Here is an 18164-nt window from a genome sequence, read left to right on the forward strand (position 1 = left end):
AATAACTAGACTTTACTTTTTAAAATTTATTTAGTTTTAGTTTTAAACATTTACTTTTATAAGAGTTTTAGTTCTAAACATCCCCCTCCTTCTCACTCCCCCCTTCCCCAATATGGTATGCAATGTGATATAGGCTATACATGCACGATCATATTAAACATATTTCCACATTAGTCAAGTTATAAAGAAGAATCAGAACCAAAGTAAAAAAATTAAGAAAAGAACAAGCAAACAAAAAAGGAAGAAAATAGAATCCTTTGACCTGCATTCACACTCCATAGTTCTTCCCCGGGTGTGGATAGAATTTTCCATCTTTAGTCTTTTGGGATTATTTTAGATTATTGTATTGCTGAGAAGAGCTAAGTTTTTCAAATTTGTGATAGCAAATACTATAACATAATATTGTTGTTACTGTGTAAAATATTCTGGTTCTTCTCACTTCACTCAGCATTGACCAGCTTATGTAAGTCTTTCTAGGTTTTTCTGAAATCTGCTTGTTCATCATTTCTTTTTTTAAGTTTGTTTATTTTCTTCTAGTTTTCAACATTCATTTCCACAAAATTTTGTGTTCAAAACATTCTCCTCATCTCTCTCCTCCACCTACCCTATAATGCCTTGCATTCTGATTACCCTTTCCCTCAATATGCCCTCCCTTCTATCACACCCTCTCTTCCCCTATCCCCAACTTCTCTCTTTTCTTGGAGGGCAAAATAGATTTCTTTACCCCATTATGTTTATTTCTTATTTCTCAGTTGTGTACAAAAACAGTTCTCAACATTTATTTCTAAAACTTTGAGTTCCAACTTCTATCCCTTCCTCCCTTCCCACCCATCCTCACTGAGAAGGCAAGCAACTCAATACAGGCTATATGTCTGTGTGTGTGTGTGTGTTTGTGTGTGTGTGTGTGTGTGTGTGTGTGTGTGTGTGTATATATATTATATATATATGCACATATACATATATACATACATACACATATACATATATACATATGTGTGTGTGTAATTTTACAAAACACATTCATAATAGTTATGTTGTGTAAGACTGACTATATTTCCCTCCATCCTATCCTGCCTCCCATTTATTCTATTCTCTCTTTTGACCTGTCTGTACTCAGAAGTGTTTACTTCTAATTACTCCCTCCTCCCATGTGCCCTACCTTCCATCATCTCCCAGCCCCACTTTTCCCCATCTCCTGTATTTTCCTGTAGTGTAAGATAAATTTTCATAACCAATTGAGTGAGCATTCTATTCCCTCCTCAAGCCAAATGTGAAGAGAGTAAATTTCACTTTTTCCCTCTCACCTCCTCCTTTTTCTCCTCCATTGAAAAAGCTTTTTCTTGCCTCTTTTATGGGAGATAATTTGCCCCGTTCCATTTCTACCTCTTTCTTCCTAATATATTCCTCTTTCACCCCTTAATTTTATTTTTAGATATCATCCCTTCTTATTCAACTCACCCTGTCCTGTGTGTGTGTGTGTGTGTGTGTGTGTGTGTGTGTGTGTGTGTGTAATCTCTCCAACTATCCAAATATTGAGAAAAGTCTCAAGAGTTACAGATATCATCTTTCCATGTAGGAATGTAAGCAGTTCAACTTTACAAAGTCCCTTATGATTTCTCTTTCCTGTTTACCTTTTCATACTTCTCTTCATTCTCGTGCTTGAAAGTCAATTTTTCCATTCAGTTCTGGTCTTTTCATCAAGAATGCTTAAAAGTCTCCTATTTCATTGAATGCTCATTTTTCCTCTGAAGTATTATACTCAGTTTCACTGGGTAGGTGATTCTTGGTTTTATTCCTAGTTCCTTTGATTTCTAGAATATCATGTTCTAAGTCTTAGAATCACTTACTGTAGAAGCTGCTAGATCTTGTGTTATTCTGATTGTATTTCCACAATACTCGAATTGTTTCTTTCTATCTGCTTGTTTTCTATTTACTTGACCTAGGAACTCTGGAATTTGGTACAGTATTCCTAGGAGTTTCTCTTTTTCGACCTCTTTCAGGAGGTGATTGGTGGATTCTTTCAATATTTATTTTGCCCTTTGGTTCTGGAATGTGAGGGCAGTTTTCCTTGATAATTTCATGAAAGATGATGTCTAGGCTCTTTCTGAGCATGGCTTTCAGTCTCTTCTGGTTCTATTCTCCATATCAGTTGATTTTCAAATGAGATATTTCACATTATCATCTATTTTTTCATTCTTTTGGTTTTGTTTTGTAATTTCTTGGTTTCTCATAAAGTCATTAGCTTTCATCTACTGCATTCTAATTTTTAAAGAACTATTTTCTTCAGTGAGCTTTTGAACCTCCTTTTCCATTTGGCTTATTCTTTTTTAAAAATTCTCCTCCTCATTGGTTCTTTGGACCTCTTTTGCCAATTGAGTTAGCCTATTTTTAAAGGTGTTAATTCCTTCAGCATTTTTGGAGTCTCCCTTATCAAACTGTTGACTCTTTTTTTCATGATTTTCGTGCATTACTCTCATTTCTCTTCCCAATTTTTTCTCCACCTGTCTTACTGGATTTTCAAAATCCTTTTTGAGCTCTTCCATGGCCTGAGATCATTGCATATTGATTTTGGAGGTCTTGGACGTGAAAGCCTTGACTTCCTCTGATGTTATGCTTTGTTCTTCCTCATCCAAAAGGATGAGAGAAAATACCTGTTCACCAAGAAAGCAACCTTCTATAATCTTATTTTTTCTCCCTTTTTTGGGCATTTTCCCAGTCAGTTACTTGACTTTTCAATCCTTTGTCAAGAAGAAGGTATACTCGGGGGACCTGTAAGTTCTCATTTCTTCCAATGAAGGGAGAGGAATTTACTCCTTTCCTGGCCTGCACACTGGTCTGGTAGTAACCAAAAACTTTTCTGCCCAGAACCTGTGAGTAGAATGCCCTCTCCACAACTGCTTCCAGCTCTAACATGCCAGCGCTCCTTCTCACCACATGGCTCAGCTCAGAGCTGAGATTCAGATCAGCGGCTCAAATCTCCCAGGAACTATGGGCAGAGGGTTCCAAAAATGGATGCTGCTGCTGCAGTAACTACCGTCTGTCCATACTGCATTACCTTCTCTTGGGTAAAGGAGTTTTCTCACTGACCTTTGAAGCTGTCTTTGGCATTTGTAGGTTGAGCCATCTAGGAACTGCTTCTGCAGGTCACTCCCTGAAACCTGTTCCAGGTCCTGTCCCAGTCACCCTGCACGGCTCACACTGGGCTGGGCTCTGCTCAGTGCTTGATGCAATAAACTTTTCCTGCCAGCCTTCCAGTCTGTCTTGGCCTGGAAATCTCTTTCTCCCTGTCATTTTGTGGCTTCTTCTGACCTAGAATTTGTTTAGAGTCATTTTTACAGGTATTTTATGGGCTATGTGGGGGAACTTCTACAGGTCCGTCTTTCTACTCTGCCATCCTGACTCTGCCCCTCCCCCCCACCCTCCAGTCAATGAAATTATTTTCTTCATTCAGGGATCAAATATGTGTCATTTTTGTCCATAAAGACTTTCTATAATCACTTCATTATAGAATGACATGAGGAAGGACCAATTTCATGTTTGTGCTTGTGTGTCCATCCCTAAGAACACATATGGTATATTATAAACAATAAATAAGTTCCTATTCATTAACTGATAAAGTGATCTCCTTAATCTTTCATGCACCTTGATTTAACTTCCCATAAAATTAATCACATACTACCTTCTATTATGATTATTTGTGCATGTCTTCCTCCATAATACAATGCTATTTCATAAATCCCTTGAAATAGGGAATCTTATTTTTTTTTCTTCTTTGCAAATATAGTGCAATTTATCCTCAACATGGTAAACAATTGAAAAGGCTCAAAGTCCCACATACAACTCTTAGAAAATGTTCTTAGGTTTGTTTGTGACTGTGGATGGGTCTGGATTTATGTTTTCTAATTCCCTCTACATAAATGTGCTGGAGACAACTCAGACACATTAACAGGAGTTTATTGCTAAGGTTTCACAGTGAGCATTTGCACTTTGGAAAGAGGATAATTCTGTAAATCAGGGCTTGATTTATGTAGGGGTGAGGAACCTGCAGCCTCAAGGCCACATGTGGCTCTTTAGATCCTCAAGTGTGGCCTTTTGACTTGACCCTCAAGCACTTGAGTTTTGGGAGGACCACATGTGCCCTCAAGAATGTATGTTCCCCACCCCTGATTTATAGTGTTGTTGATTGTCTAGACTTAAGAAATTGATGAATAAAACATGAATCACCCCTATAAAACTTAGAGAAATGTAGTGAGGTTTCAAAGAGCCAGCTGTTATACATTTACCAGCACTTTCTTTCTATAATCATCTGCTTAATGTACAGCATTAAGTGGGAAAAGTGATTCATATAACCAAAAGATTTGATAGCTTTGAAAACAAGGATGTCTACCTAAAATTACCACTAAAATAGCTATACAATTATACTGAAAATTGATAAAGTTTCAAATTGCTTTGACCATACCAAGGAACCATATCAAGAGTATGAATTACCTCCAATACTGGAAATTATTTTTTTATTGTTGGGAAAATGTTACATTGTAATGCATTTTGTCCTACATAAAATATTATTTTATTTTACATGATCATCTTTGCTAACTGATATTTCTAAGGCTTGCAATTCATAACATTTATTTTGTCATTTGATACTAAAAAACAAACAAATCAACCAGTGATGCAGAGGTTCATTTAGTTTAATTTACTAGCCCAGAGTCAGACACTTATTATTTCCCCCAAAACAGACTCATGTTTCCTGATGTCCTTCCCAGAGTTCTTGAAGAGAAGTCAATTTCATTATTTATGTTTTGAATAAAGTATTGGTTCCCAAATTTATCAGAATTCTAATTCCTGATTGCTATTTAATTTTGGAATTATTTCCCCAATTCCCATCTCTTCTCAAAATGTTGTATGGTATAGATTCATATTTGACATTTAAAAGCACACAAGTTAATGATGACTTCAATATCCTTTGAAGTCACAGAAAACATCCTGGAGTTTGTCTAAACAAGCACATGGCTAGTTATGGTCATATTATTGCAGTAGGCATGAATTTTATGCTTTACAAAACCTCTAAAATATAAGCAATATAGGGAGCAATGTTAGAGTACATTTTTCTTATCTTAAAAGAAGGTCACCTAGCTCTCATTTTGTAGCCTACATTTCTTTATTGATGAATTGCTGTTTGTTCCACAGCCTATTTTCTCTGAGTAGATTTTATCATAAACAATTTTAGCTATTAAAATAAAAATAGCTCAAATTTCACAATGTCAAAGTGTTATTGGATTTTTAAAAAATACTGCTTCTGAAATAAATATTCTTGGCTTGTCAGCAAGTCCATTATTAAACACTATAGTAGTGTACAATGGGTTGCATTCCAGTTTGAATAAAAATTGATATTATTTTTTCCACTGAAAATTTTAACTTATTACCCATATTTTTTTTTTCTGGGAGAGGCCTAATTCAGTCCAGTAAAGTGATTCTGGATTAAGGTTAAAATGAAATAAGGCATTCTTTGGACCATAAAATGTAATTAAAAAAAAAACTTTGTTCATAACAAGATTAAAATTTATACCATTCCTGATTAAATTTAAGTTAAAAAAAACCAAACTATCCTGTCCGGTCTCCATACTTATAAGAACAATCAGTGAACAATTTCACAAGAGTATTCCCACAGTTTGATAAAAACTAACTAAAAAACAACCCCCACAGTCTGAGTCTTTTATGCTTCCAATTTCAAGGAAACCACATAGCTTCTTCAACTTTAAAGTTGACAGCAAATACACATGAAACTGAAACTGTTCCTACCACACTCCCTATTATATTATGGAGTTATACATATGAGACATATGTGATTTTTTTTCTTATTTACAGAAGATCTTTGATTTATTTTTGTTTTGTAAATTTTTATATATGCAAATGTTTTCAGGGTTTGTCAAATTCTAACAAATGAGCAGGTATTAAAGAGACCTTGGTAACAGAAGTTTGAAATTTGAGGTGGAGAGTGACAACTTTTCAGAATTAATATTCCAGGATATCATTAAATTATCATCATCATTAACATCAACAACACAATTACTACCACCACAAACAACAACAACACCCATCATCATCATCATCATCAACAACAGTTCCATGTAATTTAATTGTAGACAATGTGCTAAACCATTCATTTGATCCACATAACATCCTTGGGAAGTAGGTGATATCATTATCATCTTTTTATAGTAGAAGAAATTGAGGCAAATAGAGATTAAATAACTTGCCTTGGTCTTCATATGACTAATCAATATCCTGAGGCCAGATTTTATCATAAATCTTCCTGACTTCAAGTCCAGAACTCTATCCATTGTACCACCTAACTGCACACATATGCCTACTTGAAGCCATCAAGCCATCAAAAGCAATATTCTTTAATATGTGTGCATTCATATATATGCACAAACATGACTATGAATATTCAATCTATATAATCTATGAATATGTAACATATTAACACATTTTCATTTATAATTTATATGCACAAATAATGTATTACATAATAGATGAATAGATAGAAACTGTAAAAAATAATTATAGACACATGAGTTATGTATACATTTATGCATAATCATTATATATAGTCTATATGTATTTGAATACATGTATAATTTTATGTATGTAATTACATGTGCATTTATATTATGTATGTGTATATGTGTATACACACATACATGCATATGCACACACAAATAATATGTATGTGTACACACACAGATATGTGTGTGTGTGTAAACACATATATGCAAGCATTTATTAAGTATGAACTATGTGTATGTGGTGCAAGGCACTGTACTAAGTGCTTGAGACACAAAAAATATGTAAAAGACAATTTTTGCCCTCAAAGAGCTTCCAGTCTAAAGGAGGGGCAAAAGGTCAACAAATATTTGAAAAGGATAAAGAGAATATAATTAAATGAGGGGAAACACTAGAATTATTGGGAAGCATTGGGAAAGTTTCTAGTAGAAGATGAGATTTTGGTTGAGATTTCAAAGACCCCAGCAAGCTAGTATTTGCAGATTGGGGAGGGAGAGTATTTCAGGCATAGGGTCCAGTCAGGGAAAATACCTGGAGATGAGAAATGAAGTTTCTTATTCATGAAACAGCAAGATCATCATTGTCATTGGATGAAAAAGTATATGTTAGGAAGCAACATATAAGAGGATTTTGAAGGTAGAAAAGGACTTGATTATGACAGGTTTGAATGCCAGCGGTTATTATATTTGAACTTGGTGGCAAGAGAGAGCTACTAGAATTTGATTTGGGGGCAAAAGGTGACATGACTAAATTTATGCTTCTAGAAAATAACTTTGGTGGCAGGATGGGAGATGAATTAGAGCAGGGAGATATTTTAGGCAGGTAGATGCATCAGTACATTATTGGAGTAGTTCAAAGATGTGATAATGATTCCCTGAACCAGTGTGTTACCATTGTAGGAAGAGGGAAGGGGACATAGGATTATGTATCCACTTTGTTTTAGACATTTCACTAAATCCTAGGATGGGAAAAAAAGGCAAAAGGCAGTCTTTGTTCTCAAAAAGCAGGAAACAACATGCAAACTACTATGCATATTAGATCTATATGCATGATAAATCTGAGGTAATCAATAGCAAAGATGTTGGGATTAAAGGGAATCAAGAAAGTCTTCTTTTGCAATGTGGGAATTTAACTATGACTTGAAGGAAGTTAGAATTGTGTGTGTGTGTATGTGTGTCTGTGTGTCTGTGTGTGTTTGTGTGTGCACATGGTTTTGTTGAGTTCCTCACCTCGAGTCAGACAAATAGTAAAATATTAGTGAATACCTATTGAATTCAATGGAATTGGGATCAGATGAACAAGGAAAAATTCTCATCCAGTCATTCCTCAACTTTTGTTGTTCAGTCATTCAGTCATGTTTGACTCTCCATGACCTTTCTATCCTCCACTATCTTTCAGAGTTTGTCCAAATTCATGTTCGTTATTGCTATTATACTATCTATCCATCTGTATTTCTCCATCTCATTTTCTGATGTCCCTTTTCTTTTGCCTTCGACGTTTCCCAACATCAGGGTCTTTTCAAATAAGTCTCATCTTCTCAATTTGATGCCAAAGTATTTAAGCTTCAGCTTCAGTATTTGACCTTCCAGTGCAGTCTTAATTACTTTCTGTAAGCATTGACTGATTTGACCTCCTTACTGTCTCAAAATTCTTGCCCAGCACCACAATTTGAAAGTGTTGATTCTACAGTGTTCAGCTTTCTTTATATTCCAACTCTCAGTCATACATTGCACTGGAAAAAATTTAGCTTTGACCTTATGGACCTGTGGTAGTAAGGTGATGTTTCTGCTTTTTAGTATGTAGTAAAAAAATTTTGAATGCTGTGGATAAATTCACTTACCTTGAAAGTGTATTTTTCAGGGATGTACCCATCAATAATGAGGTTGATGCACTCATTGCCAGAGCCAGCTCAGTATTTGGAAGGTTCTGAAAGAAAGAGTGGGAGAGAAGAAATATTAGACTACCAAACTAAAGGTCTATAGACTCTTTTGCTGACCTCCTTGTCATATGCCTACGAAACCTGAACGGTATACTAGATCCGTGCCAGGAAACTGAAATGCTTCCAATTTAATTGTCAGGAGGATTCTGAGGAACCCCAGTGAGATAAGATACCAGATAACTGAGGTCCTTACTCAAAGTAAATTGCCAAGCATTCAAACTCTACTACAGATATTTCCATTCTGATGGGCTGGCCACATTTTTTGAATGAAAAAATGTACACTTATCAAAAAAGACTAATTTATAGGAAACTCACACAAGACAAACACTCAGATCTTGCTCAGAAGAAGTGATCTAAGGTCTCTCTTAAGAACTTTGGAACTGAATATGTGACATGGGAGACACTGGTACAGGACTGTTCCACATGGCCTGCCCTGATCAGAGGAGGTGCTGTGCTATACAAAGAAAGCAGAATTGAAGTAGCTCAAAAGAAATGTGGGATGCACAGATTTAGAAAAGCTACCCCAAGTGTTTACATGGATTATCTGTGTCCAACCTATGGTAGAACATTCCAAACTCATATTGGTCTGATCAGCCACAGTAAGAAACATCGTAACTTAACTCTAGTATAGAGATGTCATTTTGGTCCTCTTTGAGAACAAAGGACAACAACCAACCAATCAGTAAATTTGCTATAGGTTCCTTTCCAAGGAGCAAACATCTGGTAATTTCATTGCTGCAGTGACTGTCTCTGTGATCTTTGAACCCCAATATATAAAATCTGACACTGCTTCCCTTTCTGTTTTATTTGCCAAGGTCTAAGTGTTTTTTTGTTTTTGTTTTTGTTTTTTGTTTTTTGTTTTTTTTTTTAATGGTAAGCTTCAAGCCAATTTTGGCCGTTGCATCTCTCACCCATGTCAAAAGATTTCTTAATTCCTCTTCACTCTCTGCCACCTGAGTGGTATCATCTGTGTATATGAGAATGTTGATATTTCTCCCTGCAATCTTAATTCAAGATTTTGATTCATCCAGCCTGGCATTTTGCATGATTTGAACTTAAACTATTTAAGACTAATTTTAAAGCAATAGTCAATTTTATCCTTTCATGTAAGATTGCGGTAATATTACATGTGAAGATTGATTCATACTTCAGAATCACAAAGCTATGAATGATCATAACAAGTGCATTATGAACTGCTATCCATTATTTTCTTTTTCATTCACTAAAGCAGCGCACATTTTCTTGGAAAATATGTATGTGTGTGTATATCAGTGTGTGTACATACATATACACACATTCTATGGACTTGTGATTCTTTGTTCCTTTTAGTTTTAAATACTAAAATATTATTTAGTGAATACCTTGGTACATAAAGCACAAATATCAATACATTGGCAGATTTCATTTGCCAACATTTCCTTAATCAAGTAGACTGAAAATCCAAAAATTAAGAATGTGCATAATTATTTTATGACTAATGCATAAAAAAATGTTAGGGAAGGGAAGAATAAGCAAGGAATTGTGGCATTTGAAGAACACATTTTAAAACAAACCTAATAAACATATAGCATATTTTAAGGAGTATGTGAATTTAATATTAACAAAATTACAATGTTCATTTTCTTTTCTCATTTATTTTTCTGTGTATTTTAACTGTTTTATAGGTTTTCATTTCTAAGATTTTTAAATTTTTTTACAAATTTATAAATACTTGATAACATACTCAATAAGACACCTTTTTTGGAAGATAAATATTGTCAAACAAAACAAGTTAACATAGTGTTTGTTTTTGGAAATATGTATCTTATATTGTAATAACTTACATCCCCCACTTCTCTGCCAAGAAATGAAAAGCATTCAGTAATGTACCGTAGCCAAATCAAACAGACTGGCTAGATTGTTCAGTTGTCAGGAGGAACATTTAACACCTAAGAAATCAGAAAATAATACAAATCAGGACTTGATTCATTGTTTTGCAGATTGTCTAAACAATAAAGTGCTGGACAAAATGATGATATATATTACACTATAAAATGTGTCCAATGTACATTTTTATATTCTTTCTTGAATCTGGATATCTGGTTGTTAAACCATTACCGGTACATCTTTGGGCATGTTTCTGCATTAGTACATTATTATAGTAGGTCTCTGCTGTGATTAGCTTTCTGAAGTCATTTAAATTTGTTTCCTTTTCCCTTACTGTGGAAAATTGGAAAATTGTTTTCTTTCTAGTTTTCCTCATTTCATTTTTCATTAGTTCATACAAGTCTTCACAAGTTTTTCTGAATATTTTATATTTATCATTTTCTATAATCATTTCTCAGGTATATTATGTAATTCATGCATATTGAGTAAAATCGACCATATATAAATTTTAGGCAGAAAAAATTGTATATCCAACTATGAGATTGTTTGGATAGGATCTTCATATCTCATACTCTTCTTAGCCACAACCAAATTGAGTGAATAAATCGGATCATGGTTATATCATGGGATACGCTGATAAGTAAATGTGTGGTTGCAGTTCACACAAGAAAAACAAAAGAGGTACCATATTTGAATAGTAATCAATGATTATTATTATTGCCTGAACTCAAAAGGTTGTCTTCCAGGATTTCTCTGGTAAAAATATTAGTTTCAATTCTTTAATGAAAAGTCTTTGCTTTATGTTCAAGCTGGTGATAACTCTCTCTGAATGAGGTCAAGCTTACAATCAAGTGATATGAAGTCCATATATTAAGACTCAAAACATTTTTCAGTTTCCAGATTATAAAATTCTACTTAGAAAAATAGTATTTAAAAGACTGAATATAAGATAGCAAAACTCTATTTAAAAGTCTGTGCCACAGACTAGAAATCAAACATGTTCAAGTTGGCACGATTTGCCACATATTGTATCATATTGTGTTATAGAACACAAAGTAATTTCTGCAAAGAAATGGTAAATTTAAACAAAATGTCAGCTACTGTTTGAAGTAATAGCAGAATATTGTTCAAAAAGATGGAAATCACCACCACTGAATTTGCATTAGTTAGGCAACTTCTAGGACGACTTGTCCAATTCTATATGCTACACTTTAAAAGGAGTATTGTCAAATGATAAGGGTAATCAAAATCATTTTGTATAAGATGCTAAGGAATTTAGAGCTAATGTCTTATTTGGAACAGTTGGAAGAAGTAGTGATGTTTAGCCTAAAAACAATAAAACATGATAACTGCCTCATAATATTTTAAGAATAGGCATTGTATACTAATTGATATACAGAGGAAGCTTAAGTATCAGCAATATTTAGATTTAAGTTCAGCCTCTGCTATATAGTGACTGTATGACCCAGTACAGTGCATATACTGTTTTCCTAGTCAATTGTCCTGTCAATGGCAAATCTAATTCTATAAGATACAGAGCAAATTCTGTTCTTCAATCATAGTGTGAGTATCTTCACTGGGAGCTCACTTGAGCAATGAAATCACTAGTTAGAATTCTTCCAACTGCCTCCATCCCCATATATGAAGCATTCTCTTAGAAAGGGAAGCATACATTCAAAGAGCAGAATTTGTTTATGTGTTGCAAAGTTAAAAGACAGCATATATAATAAAGAGTTTTCTAACAGGAAACAGTGATGTAATAGAATATTTCCTTACAAAAATAATGAGCTTTTCCTCACTAGAATTGTCCAAGCAAAGTTGATTTAACAGCAGTTGGGAATCCTATGATTCCTAAATCAGGAGGGAGGTTGGAGTTAAGTATGTCATGTTCTACTTACCAGAGTTTACTACATTAGTAACCTTAAACAATGACTTATTCTCCCTGGGTCTCAGCTTCCTTACCTACAAAATGAGAGGATTGAAAAAAAGGGGCTCTAAGATTCCTATCCACTGTAGGGATATGATATGGTATGATATGGTATGATATGATATGATATGATATGATATGATATGATATGACATGGTATGACATTCTATGATGTGATATTATATATAATGTGATACAATATTATATACATACATATATACTAGGATATATTTTATGTATAATTAGGTCTCTTACAACTTTTCATAATTTTCATAGCATTTTGATTCAGAGTCTGGTCTATACTAAAGCTAAACTTCACTTAAATAGGCTAGAATTCTTGTCCCTCATTTTTCTTACAAAATAATAAAGTTAAGTTCTGAATCTGATTAAATAAGGCACATTAGAGAAATCTAATATGAATTACAAAAGTAAATTCAACTATCTATCTCAGTCTAGATTGTATGACTTCAGAGTTAAATAATTATATAGGCAATTAATTTAAGAGAGAAGAACATTGTCATGAACAATAGGAAATCTCAGACACAGAAATCTGTTAAAATGAGTTCAACAAAAAGTAATTCTGCCAAATGATATACTTTCCTAATCCAAATTGTAAAGTAAAACATTTGCTATCTTATTGATACATTTAATCTCATTATATCTAGAAATATGATGTACTTTTCACCTCCAAATAATTTCTTTATTTTTGCATAGACTTTTTGCCCTTTAGAGATGATATATAAAGTCATAGAGTATAGTACTGAAACACATCTTGAGAAGTGTAGTACTAAGCATGGTGCAACGAAAAGAGAATTTATTTTATAGTGTAAGCAGCTCATATATTCCATTTACCAGCCCTGTGACCTTAGGCAAATCACTTAAACTCTTTTCATAAATTACTCCATATGTATAATGATGATATCATCACTTGGACTCTCTACCTCACAGAGTGATTGAGAGTTAAGTACTTTGTGAAACTTAAATAGCTGGGTAATCACATATCTCTCTCACTCACTTACCCAATGAACTGCCAGACTGCCATTTCAACTTTCATAACATCTCTCACATCTAAGCCCTTCTCTCTGCCCACAAAGCTAAACCTTAAGTCATGTCTTAATCACCTCTTTCCTAGGTTATTACACCTTTTTAATTGATCCCCTTGCACTGAGTGTCTCCCTCTCCAGTCCATCCTATAATATGATGCCAACCTCATTTTTAAACAACCTGACCATGTGACTCCTTTAATAAATTCCAGTGATGGCCTATTTTCTCTAGAACAAGATATAAAGTCTTCTGTTAGATTTTTCAAGCCCTATATAAAATGGCAAAACCTAACTTCCCAAGCTCATTAGACATTTTAGCCTTACCCACATTGTTGAATTCAGCCAAAAAGAAATCCCCACTGCTCTTTGGTTCCCTCTTGACTCCATACATCTACCTTATGGGGTCCTTGTTTCATTGAAGATTCAACTCAAGAAGGCAGAGCCAAGATGGCAGAGCAGAAGTAGGAACCCACTTGAACTCTTCTTCCAAATCCCTCAAGAAATCTGTAAAAATGACTCTAAACCAATTCTAGAACTGCAGAAGCCACAAAATGAGAAAGAAAAGCAAATGTCCAACCCAAGACAATATAGATAATTTACAGGAAAGATCTATTACACTGCTGCACTAAGTATGGACAGAACTGCAGCAGGCCTTAGCAGACTGAATCACCAGTTGCTGCAGTGGTTTCCAGACTTCTCAAACCACAAAGGTCAAAGACACCTTAGAAGGTCAGTGGGAAATGTCTCTCACCTGACTAAGAGAAGAGCCAGCCTGAAGCTGACCTCAGCCCCAGGGTGGTGGCAGCCACTGCTGAAGCTGCAACTGCTTCTGAAGCCCTGCATTTAACAAAGAGCTCACAGGTCAAGTGATATGAGCAAACTGGGGAGAAAAGAAATCAAACCATACCTTCTTACTTTCCTGATGAAAAAGTATTTTCTTACATCATTAGTGATGAGGAAGATCAAATGATGCAACCAGAAGAAGACAACAAATTCAAGGCCCTTGCATCTAAAACCTCCAAGAAAAATGTGAATTAGTCTCAAGTCATAGAAGAGCTCAAGAAGGATTTTGAAAATCAAGTAAGAGAAATAGAGGAAAACTGAGAAAAGAAATGAGTGTGATGCAAGAAAATCATGAAAAATGATTCAACAGCTTGCTAAAGGAGACCCCCCAAAATGGTAAATAAAATAACACCATTAAAATTATACTAAAACAAATGGCAAAAGAGGTCCAAAAAACCAATGAGGAGAAGAGGGGCTTAAGAAGAAGAATGGGCCAAATGGAAAAAGAAGTCCGAAAGTTCATTGAAGAAAATAATTCTTTAAAAATTAGAATGGAGCAAATATAAGCTCATGACTTTATGAGAAATTAAGAAATTATGAAATGGAACCAAAATAATACAGAAAAATTAGAAGACAATGTGAAACATCTCATCAGAAAAACAACTGACCTGGCAAATGGATTCAGGAGAGATAATTATAACATTATTGGACTACCTGAAAGTTATGGTCTTTTTTACTAAAAAGAGCCTAAACATCATCTTTCAAGAATTATCAAATAAAACTGCCCTGATATTCTAGAACTGGGGGCATAACAGAAATGGATAGAATCCACTGACCATCTCCTGAAAGAGATGCCAAAAGAAAAACTCCTAGGAATATTGTAGCCAAATTCCAGAGTTCCTAAGACAAGGAGAAAATATTACAATTATCCAGAAAGAAACAATTCAAGTATTATGGAAACACAATCAGAATAATACAAGATTAGGAACTTCTACCCTAAGGGATTAGGAGGCTTGGAAGATGATAATCCTGAGGTCAAAGCAGCTAGAATTAAAATGAAGAATCACCTATCCAGCAAAACTGAGATAATACTTCAGTGGGAAAAAATGGATTTTCAATGAAATAGAGGACTTCTAAGAACTGGTGTTGAAAAGATCACAGCTGAATAGAAAATTTGACTCTCAAATACAAGAATCAAGACAAGCTAGAAAAGGTAAACAGGAAAAAAAAACAATGAGAGACTTATTAAACTAGAACTATTTACATTCCTACATGAAAGATAACATTTGTAATTTATGAGACCTTTCTCAGAATTAGGATACTTGGAGGGAATATATGTGTGTATCTATGCATGTGTCTGCATATGAGTGTGCATTTATGTATATATGCATGTATATATTATATATGTATGTATGTATATATTTATGTGTGTATGTATATATGTATGTATGCATATATGTATGTGTATGTATGTATATATATGTAAATATATATACAGAGAGAGAGAGAGCAGGGTAGGTTGAATAAAAAGGAATATCTACAAAATAAAATAAAGTGTTGAGACAAATGTACTAGGAGAAAGAGAAGTGGAGAGGTAGAATGCAGTAAATCATCTCACATAAAAGAGGCAAGAAAGAGCTTTTACAATGGAGGGGATGAGGGGGAAGGTGAGAAGGAAGAAGCAAACCTTACGTTCATCAGATTTGGTTTCAGGAGAGAATAACATACACACTCAATTGAATATGGAAGTTTATCTTACCTCACAGGAAATCAGGGAGGAAGGGAATAAGGAAGGAGAATAATAGAAGGTATAGCATGTTTGGGGAAGGGGTAATCAGAGCAAATACTTTTGTAGAAGGATAGGTCAAAGGAAAGAATAGAATAAATAGGTGGGGTAGCATAGAGGGAAATATAGTCTTTCACAACATAACTGTTCTGGAAGTGTTTTGCACGACTACACATGTGTAACCTATATCAAATTGTTTGGCTTCTTAATGAGAGGGGGTGGGGAAGGGGGAAGAGAGAGAATGTACAATTCAAAGATTTACAAATCAATGTTAAAAATCATTTTTACATGCAACTAGGAAATACAATATATAGGCAATGGAAAACAGAAGGGAAGGTGATAAGAGGTGGGGTGTGTTGGGGGGGAAGTAAAAGAAGAGAGGGTAAATTGGAGGAAAGGGTATCCAAAATACACACAGTCATGAGGTGGGGTGAGGCAAGAGATGGGGAGAAAAATTGAAATTCTAAATTTTGTGTGTGTTGAAAACTGAAAATAAATAAATTTAATAAGAACAAAAGAAACAACATTGAATTGGGAGGCAAGATATCCAGGTTTAGTCTCACCTCTGTCAGTTTGATGTGTGGCTTTGGATATACTATTTCTCCTTTCTGGACCTCAGAATTTTCTTCTGTAGACTGACATGATCCCTTTAATGTCTGTTACATCTTCAAGTTTCTGTGATTGCATGAATTGGAGTATTAAGCTAAATTTTTGAGACCTGGAAGGTAAAATATTTTCCATAAAATGAGATTAAATTCATTTGCAATGTTAAGTGATGTGCTAGTATCCAGACCTCCTATATGACCTTGCAAAGTAATGGAGAGGAGATTCTGAGTGGAATGAGTAATAGAGTACTTCAAATGGCTTATTAATTGGGCCCAAATCCAGAAGCTTCAAAATAGAAAAAAGGGAATTTGAACTGCACAGGTTCACAGAGACATCTGCAAATTCCATATACTCATGAATCACCTGAAATGGAAGAGGAGTAGGATAACCATCTATTGTACCAAGGTGAGAACTTGAATTTGAATTGTTGCTATAACCACTAGTTGAAGACAAATATGGCAACAATTTGTAATCTGTCATGCTATGACTAAGGGAAACTAAGCCAAATATCAATCAAGAATTTAGATTGCCTACCTCTTGGTGGAGGTGGGAGGTCCACAGGTTTTATTACACTTTTGTAGCTCTGAACATTCCAATATACATGGGGGGGAGGCAGTGCTGATATCACAGGTTCTTAGATCTGCATTCATAAAAGGAAAGGCAACTTTTGAGGGATTAAAAGTCACTTTAATCAAGCACATGTATCATTCCTTTAACCAATCACATATATCATTTACCTAATTCAGGGTAGTCAGCATCTAGAACTTCAGAGAAAATACAGAAAAATCAAAAAGTCAACAGACATGGCTTCCTCTGCCTGAACTCAATAGACAATTGGACCGCAACTGTCTGACTAGAGTTATTAGAGAGGGAAGCATGATATCTGGGTTCTAAAGCAGGGGAGCTCCTTAATGGCTTCTCAGAGACCTCATCTGGCCAAACAAACTCTTCCAGTCAGTAAACCCTAAAGCAATCAACAGAATTGATTTCCTCTGCCTAACCATAATTCAGCAGACAGATACAGCTATCTGAATATCATTACCAGAGAGGGAAGGATGACATCTGGGTTCTCAAAGCTGGGGGAGGAGGGGTGCTTCTTAGCAGCTTCCCAGAGTCTTTGTCTGGCATTCAAATCTTCTTGCAAAAATTAAGCTCCAGTATAAAACCTCACCCTCAGAGTATTTATACCATTTTTTTAGATCAAAGGGCACCCCAACCCTTGAGAATCAGTGCCTCATTAACAGAAGCTGTGTATGTTCCTATAAATCTTCCCTAATCAAACTCCCCTTAACAGGCATGTCCATTAATGAGTGGGGAATATCTTTAATCACATTTACAATACAAGTGCATATACTGTTTCTAGTTAAAGAAACTCTTATTTCTGTACTTTACTCCTAGTAAAGACCCTTGATTGATAAAGGTGAGATTCCGTCACTTTGTTATACTAAAACAAAAACAGCAAAAGACCCTAATTTTATTTGCATTACAAGTTTACACATGTTTTCAGACTTTTTTCAGGTTATTGATCAGTTATGCTGATTTCTTTTTCTTTAAAAATACTATTTTTCATATGAGATGGTTTGAAGAAAAGAGAAGGGCAATACCTAGAATAAATATGGTGATATAAAAAACAGGAAATATCAATTA

This window comes from Notamacropus eugenii, chromosome 2 (assembly GCF_028372415.1).
Source record: "Notamacropus eugenii isolate mMacEug1 chromosome 2, mMacEug1.pri_v2, whole genome shotgun sequence".
In the NCBI taxonomy this organism is placed as follows: domain Eukaryota; kingdom Metazoa; phylum Chordata; class Mammalia; order Diprotodontia; family Macropodidae; genus Notamacropus; species Notamacropus eugenii.